The sequence below is a fragment of the Suncus etruscus genome, chromosome X (assembly GCF_024139225.1).
Source record: "Suncus etruscus isolate mSunEtr1 chromosome X, mSunEtr1.pri.cur, whole genome shotgun sequence".
Lineage (NCBI taxonomy): Eukaryota > Metazoa > Chordata > Mammalia > Eulipotyphla > Soricidae > Suncus > Suncus etruscus.
The window spans coordinates 113168793-113177067 of record NC_064868.1 but is presented as its reverse complement, the minus strand read 5'-3'; the positions used below and the strand labels follow the sequence as shown (position 1 = coordinate 113177067).

Here is an 8275-nt window from a genome sequence, read left to right as displayed (position 1 = left end):
CTGGGGGCCACTTCTGGCAAAACTCAGCTAATCGTGTTGGTGGTTCAGTGCTAGGGTCCGAGGATGGGGTGTTGTTTGGTTCATGTAGTGGGGGAGATTAACTGACGCCATCAGGGAATTGCCAGAAAAGGTGCCTATGATAAGGGACCAATCACTGCAAGGCTGCTCGGACCGCCTCTCTAACTCAGCCAATCCAAGCAGGCTTTTTATGCATGCAAATTAGACAATGTTTTGGACCTGAATCTATACTGTAAAAAGCCTGCTCAGATTGGCCAGAGTCAGAGAGGAAGTCTATTACAGTATAACCTTTGAACCTTTGCTTGTTGTGATTGGCTCACTGTGGTACATACAGTTGCAGCACAGGAACATTCTGTCTGATACAGCAAATATAGGCCTAAACCTATGTTTTAACTGCAAACGTAGGGGGTCGTCTTATACGCCCAGTCTTTTTATACACCAGAAAATACGGTATCTATAGTATTGTTAACATTTTAGATAATAAAACAGTAATGTGTCATTGTAAAAAATTTGAAAAATAAATATGCAGAAAGAAAATGACAAATATTACATAAACATGAACTCTCATGAACAAAGAATAAGTTGATCATCTCCAATATCTTCACCAAAATAGGTTTTTATTCCCCAATTTTCTAATATGATAAATAAATTATTTAAATCTTGATGTTTTAATCTTATTTTATTACATGTTAACATTATTTTTATTTATTATTCTTTCTTTGTTAAACAGCTCATTTATATTTTCTACTTTTGTGTTAGGTGGATCGTGATTTCCTTATGTATTTTTTCTAATTACTTGAATTAAACACGGTGGCTTATAACGTTGTTCATAACACTATTGTTTCTAGCATTCAACGTTCCAGCATCATGTACCACCATCAGTGTAACATCTCTACACATTTGGCCCCAGTTTTCCTCCTACCCCCAGCCTGTCCCCTTGGCATGCACAAAACAATGTATTTTATATTACTTGTTAAAATGAAATGACTAATGGAATTATATAAACAATTTTGGTAAAGTAATATTTATGAAAATTATGATACCTGGGTCATCCAATATTGTCTGAGAGTTTACTAAGCTATTTGTTGCTAGTTGAACATTCTGTGTTGTGTTTTTGTTTATTGAGATCTGTTGGCTTCTATGCCACTTTCCCATCTAATTTGGTGTATTCCTTCTGGGGTGACAATATTGAGAAATTTGGAGCTGTTTGCAGCTAATCATTCCAGGAACTTCAGGATCTGTAGAACTGGACCTACATAACAGTGGTTGTGGAATAAGGTTGTGGCTGATGGGGCTTCCAGGAGTAAAGGAGTCTCTGGGGGAGGCTGCTTGAGCTCACTCGATAAGATCCCAGAGTGTTTAGCCCCTGAGCCAGTATATCTGAAGATCTTGTCTGTAAGGTTTCTTTGCAGAGATTAGTTGTGAAACAGTGAAGTTGGACCTCTGGCAAACCATGAGCTGTGGGGTGTGGATGCAGCTGCTAGGGCTTTGGCAGCATAAGAATCAGCCCACCCACCTCCTGACGGTGCCCTGGAGTTTTCAGCTGGAAGACTGATGCTCCTGTGATGCAGCTTGGCCACATCTCTTATGAGACTAATGAGTCTATGGAGCTGGGCCAATGAGCTAACATGGTGGTGGCTGTGGGATGTGCGATTTCCTTACTGATTTGTAAAGACATTTTATAAATGCAGGGAATTAGTATAATTTGTCTTGTGTAGTACAAACTTTTTCCACAGCTTCAGTTGATTTTAATTGTTCTATTTTATTTTTTATTGTATGACACTAATATAGTTTTTTAATTTTATGTAGTCAACTATTCTAATAATTTATGATCTCTAAATTCCTTTTGAATTCATTTTAACCGAAGTATTTTTATCAATAGCTATATTTTTTATTTTTAAATTATTCTCCAAGTTTATTTTTATTGGGCTATCATAGTTCACAATAGTTCTTATATTATTGTTTTATTCTTACAGTATTTCTATACCATGCCAACAAAAAAAATTCAGATTCTGTCATATCATTCCAAGGTTCCTTGAAACTACACACTTTGCATCCTCAATCCATGATCTATATTTCAAAACAGTTTTATATTTGGGATCCTAATCTTTTGCCTTATTTATATGAGCATGTGAGCAAGATCATCTTTCATTCAAGTTACCACAGACTGCAAGATTTCATCTTCTTTCATAGCTTAATCTTATTTTATTGTGTGTATATGTATACACACACAAACACACACATACACACACACACACTAAAATGGTTTTCGCCCTCATTTGTTTCTGAACACTTTAATTGTTTCCAACATTGGCTATCAAAAATAATGGAGTGATTAGCATCATTGTGCATATGTCCTTAAACTCATGTTCTTTACGTATATCTCGAATTTTGGACTCTGTGGTTTGCAATATTGTTACTGAAGTTGTGTCCTGCATACAATTCATCACCTTTCAACACCCATTTCTTGTCCAGAATAATTATTGCCAGTTATCATGGTCACAATGGTCCCTTCTCTTACCTAACTACATTCCTCCAATATTTGTGGAAAGCTTCCTACCATGGACTAGTCTTCCTGGTCTTCATCCTTATTGTCTCTGGATATTAGTACTATATAATCTTTTTTGTATCCCAAATTTGAGTGAAAATATTCTATGTCTATCTAGTGTTAATTTCTTGAGAAGACTTCACGCTGTTTTTGAATGAAACTGAACCAGATAATAGTCACACCAGCCAAGAGTGAAAGGTTCCTTTTTCACTGCATCCCTGCCAATACCTACTGTTTATAGACATTTTGTCAAAGACTGTTCTTATGAATATGAAGTGAGCTCAATGTTGTTTTGAGCGGCATACCTTATAATCAGTGATGATGATGAATATCTCTTCAAATGCCCTTTGGCCATATTTATGTCTTTGAGAGAATCTTTTTATATCCTTTGCACATATTTTCATTTTGAATTTTTGTTTCTGCTATTTTAAGATTTGAGACTGCTTTATATATCTTGAATAGTAGCCCTTTGTCTGATGATGTGCTATGTGAAAATATTTTCTCCCAATCATTATGGTGTTTTTTACTTTAGGCCTTATGTCTTTTCCAGTGCACCAATTTTTAGTTTTGTGTAGTCCTATTTGCCTATTTCTTCTCTAGTTTTCTTTACCAATGGGTCACATTATTAAAGTTTCATCTGAGTGCAATATTATAGAGAGTCCTGCCTATGATTTCCTCAATGTATTTCATAAATGTTTATTTTCAAAGTTTTTAATTCATTTAATCATTATTTGTGTGTTACATGAGATAATTTCTAGTTTATTTCTTTTGCATGTAGCTATACAGTTTCCCAGAATCATTTATTTGTTGTTATTTATGTTTACTTATCTGTTACATTTTGGGTTTGGGACCATAATCAAAGTGTTCAGGACCTATCCTTGGATCTGGACTCAAGTGTTACTTCTGGCAGTGTTCCATGAAACATCTATAATGCCATTGATAACATTTTTTATGCAAGGCAAATGCCTTATCCTTATGGTCTCAGGCCTTATTTGTTATGTTTGTTTGTTTGCTTGTTCTAAGTATTCCTTGTTCAAAATTATACACCTCGCTGAAAGATAAGTTCTATATAAAACTTACAATTTATATATCTCCCCAAAAATGATGAGTTATTTATAACCTACCATTTCCAACACTATGTTTTTCAGATATGTTTTATTTATCATCCCTATTTTAGGAAGATAGTTGTTGTGTGATACTTTGGTTTTATTGGATTTTTTTTGTTTTTTTTTGGGGGGGGTCACACTCAGCAGCAGTCAGGGGTTACTCCTGGCTCTATGCTCAGAAATCACTCCTGGCAGGCTCGGGGGACCATATGGGTGTCGGGATTCGAGCCGATGACCTTCTGCATGAAAGGCAAACGCCTTACCTCCATGCTATCTCTCCGGCCCCTGGTTTTTTATTTCTTATATCTAGTTAGTAACTTTATTTAAGTCATTATTAAAATTTTTAACATTCTAATTCCCATAAAATATTCACTGATTCACCTTATTCAGTCTCAAGCAAGAGCAAAATTAAAGAAAAAATGGTTGGTGATGAAAAATTGAATAAATGACTATCATTGTTTAATAAAACTATTTGAGTAGACTATGGGAGAGGAGACAAAAATTAACAGAAAATAAAATGTTTTCTTTTTAAAGATCCTCAGTAATATATTATATTAAAATGAGTATATTGAATTGAATCCAGCAACATTGGATCTAGCAACATTAAAATGATGAAATGGAATTCATCCTTGGAACGCAAGGACAGATAACATATATAAATCAATCAAAGCAATGTACCATATCAATACAAAAAAAAGTCATATGATCCAAAGTAGATTCAGAGAAAGCATTTGACAAGATCCAGTACCCATTTGTGATCAAAAAACATCTAAAAAATGAAGGAACTTTCCTGAATATAGTCAAATCCATTTATCACAAGCCCACAGTAAACATTATGCACTATGGGGAACAACTTAAAGCCTTCCCTCTAAGATGGGGCACAAGAATAGGTTAGTCCACTCTCACTATTTCAAAATAGTATTAGAAGTACTTGCAATGACAATTATGCAGGGAAAAGATAGTAAGGAATCCAGATAAAATGAGAATCAAGCTCTCACTATTTGTAGATGGTATTCTTTATTTCGAAAACCCTAAAAACTATGAAAAACCACCTAGAAATAATAGACTTATAAAATAAAGTGGTGGGCTCATAGATTAGGGGCTTGGTAGTACAGTAGATAGTGTGATTGCCTTGCACTTGCCAAGCTAGCTTCAATATCCATCACCCCATATGGTCCTCTGTGTCCACCAGGAGTGCAGAGCAGGTGTATGTCCTGAGGGTCACTGGGGTGGCCAAAAAAATAAACAGAAAGACAAAAGTCCTTGCTTTCCTATGTGCAAATAATTAAATAGAAGAGAAATTTTAAAAACCACCTCACTCACAGTTGTACTACAGAAACCAAGTATCTAAGAATCATCTTAACAAAAGAAGTGAAAAACCTTTACAAAGAAAACTACAAAACACTACGAAATAAGATAACAGGACAGAAGAAAATGGAATCACACCCCCTGCTCATGAATTGGGGTGCATTGGTGGTGGGAATGTTGCACTAGTGAAGGAGGGTGTTCTTTTTGTGATTGAAACCCAACTACAGACGTGTTTGTAATCATGGTGTTTAAATAAAAAAATGAATTGGGAGGATTAACAAATCAAAATGGTAATTTTCCAAAGTACTGTATAGATTTAATGCAACCCTACAATGATACCCATAACATTTTTAAAGAAATAGATCAGACGCTCCTTAAATTCATATGGAACAATAAACCTTCCTGAATAGCCAAAGCCATCTTCAGGAAAAAGAAAATTGGAAGCATCACTGCCTAACTTCAAACAAAGCAGTAGTAAATAAAGCAGTTTGATTCTAGAATAAGGATAGACGCTCAGATCAATGTAATAAAATTGAAAATCCAGACACAGAGCCTCAAACATATATGTGGTCACTTAATACTTGACAAAGAAGCAAATATAAAGTGAAACAAAGTCTCTTAAACAAGTGGTATTGGGAAAACTGGTTGTGTACCAGCCTCACTTCCTCCACCTTTGGAGAAATCAGTGTTCTTTTTTGTTATATTTGTGCCACAACGAGCAGTGCTCAGAAGTTACTCCAGGCTCTGTACTCAGTAACTACTCCTGCTGGGTGTGAGGGACCATATGGGGTGCCATGGATTGAACTAGGGTCAGCCACATGCAAATCAAACACCCTATCCACTGTACTATTTCTCCAAACAAAGGCAGAATTCTTTTGATATTGGTAAAAGATCATCAAATAATTTAAAAAAACTAATTAATAAGGAGGCAAAACCAAGTCTCTTTGCTTGACAGATGAAGTCTCTTTCAGTACAATTCCCAACTTAATGCCAGTCCACAGAGTTCTGACCTGCTAGGTCATCACTGAAGATAAACATTATTAAATATGTCCATATTCAGACTATTATCCATATTTAATCATATATATCCATATTTTTAGCTATGTACATATGTCCATATTTAGACCATTAGACAAGCAGACCTTAAGGATAGGAAGAAAAATCAGACATCAACCAGAAAATAACCTTTGTATGTTATTTTCATCAGTTAGAAGGAAAGTGAAAACAACACGGACATGCTTGGATTTCTGGTTATGTGACTCACTGGCAGAAAAAAAAAAGTAGTTGTGCTAAAAGCAGTAATGGGTCTTGTATTTACAAATAATAGTTTGTTTCTGCTGTGTAAAGTTGATTCTTCTCTAAGAAGAATTAATTTCTTGGGGCTGGAGTGGTAGTACATGGCTGACTCAGGTTTGATACCTGGCATCCCATATGATTTCCTAAGCCTGCTGGGAGTGATTACTAACTGACCAGAGTCAACTTCTGAGCACTACAAAGTATAGACTTTTTCAATTTATTCTGAATTAAATTTTCTGTTGCAGTCATTGAGTCGTCATGCAGAGCCACCTTAAGGATAGCCAGTAACTGAGGCCCAATCATAAACCCATTACTATCAGTGCTAATTTAAAAAAAAGGTCCAAGTTTCTGACCATCTTTCTTCTCCTTTCCTGACCCTGCAGTTGTGTTGTTATAGACAGAAATCTGCCCACTGGCTCTGAGGGAGGAGGAACAGCCTTCTGAGAACTCAGACAGTTCACTGTTATTGCACATGTTTTATTCTGCATTCTCTGCACAGAGTCAATGTCATTTCAAAGTGGAACTGACCTACCACACTTTCCACCATTCTCAGAGAACTCAAGTGCATTGTTCACATGCTGCCTTGTCAAACTCTTGCATTTTGAGGAGAAATAATATAAAGGAAATTCACAAAAATATGGAAGGCAAGGTTCTGAGTTCCCAGAAATGTTCAAAGTTGATCTGTCTGCCAGGAAGTCCTGTGTTGAATCTCTTGTGCCTTTAAACTCTGTAACCAGTTTCTTCCTTATCACATAATAATCTTTGTTTTTGGTAAAGCTTGCTATCTAAGACTAGATCTCTCCTAATTTTTCTAGCTTCTGCAGCTGTCTCAAATTCTGGAGCATAGCACACAAAAAGCAACCCACCAAAGAAACTCTGTTCATCCATTTTTCTCTTGGCTGTCCTAGCACTTTGCAAATTCATAAATTTAATAAGGTAAACTTCTGTAAAGTCTTCTGTTGGATATTCATCTAGACGGTTATACTTTCATTTGCACCATACAGATCAAATTGCTCATTCAGTTCCTTCATTGCTCCCACTGCAGGCACTCCTGGTATTAATAAAGTATCGGGATACCAGATTGATCTATATACCCTGTGTGAAGCACTTTCGAGAAGATGCAATTAGTAAAACAGTAAATGATTCTTTGATTCTGGGTTCTAGAAATCTTGGTACTTGAGTACCAGGATCCCTCATTGTCATCTCCAAAAACATAGATATGCCTACAGTCTTATCAAGCCTTGTGTTCACCTCGGCTAGATATGCAGAGTTGAGAGTGTCCACAAAACTCCCAAGAATAGCACTTTGGTGGCTACATACACTACCAGCTTCATCACCAATGGACGTCATCTTGCCGGCCTCAGCCTCCACCAAAATAAAATTTTTTAATTTTTTTGTAAGTGCTAACAAAATTAAAGTAAAGTACTGAGTATAGTGGAAAAGTAGATATGGGTCCAGAGAAAGTAATTTGAAGGGATGGTTTAAGGTCTGTTGATCAGTATTTACTGTGAACTCAAGAACAACTTCTGGAAAGACATGGGGAACCATATATGGTATTGATGAATAATTCTGAATTAGTTACATGCAATGAAAGTGAAGTTAACACACTTCTATCTAGCCAAAACCACAGAAGTTACATTTTATACTCAAATGTATCTATTCCAAGGCAACTTGTTTTATCTTATTGATGCATTAAATATTAAAATGTTACCCAAAAAACTGAATTGTCATTTTCTCAGTTATTTCTGTTTCCTTGAATTAACTTTGCTTTATTTGGGTCAATGTTTTTGATTGTTCATCTATATCACTTTCTATCAAACTGTAAATTCTGCAATATACCCAGTGATTTTTAATTTCATGTTTATATTTATAAAGAAATTTATAAATTTATAAGCATAAATAGCTGAATTCCATCTACAATGATTATACAATTTATTAAAAATCCTTGGTTGATGAATCCTCTCATCTTCCAATAGAGGGTTAAATGTATATTCATGGT

At 35.5% G+C, this 8275-nt stretch overlaps 1 pseudogene; it reads right to left on the bottom strand.

The window, feature by feature from the left end:
• Nucleotides 1-6441: 6441 nt before the first annotated feature.
• On the bottom strand, nucleotides 6442-7626 carry LOC125999014 (RNA-binding protein 48-like; annotated as a pseudogene).
• Nucleotides 7627-8275: the final 649 nt, after the last annotated feature.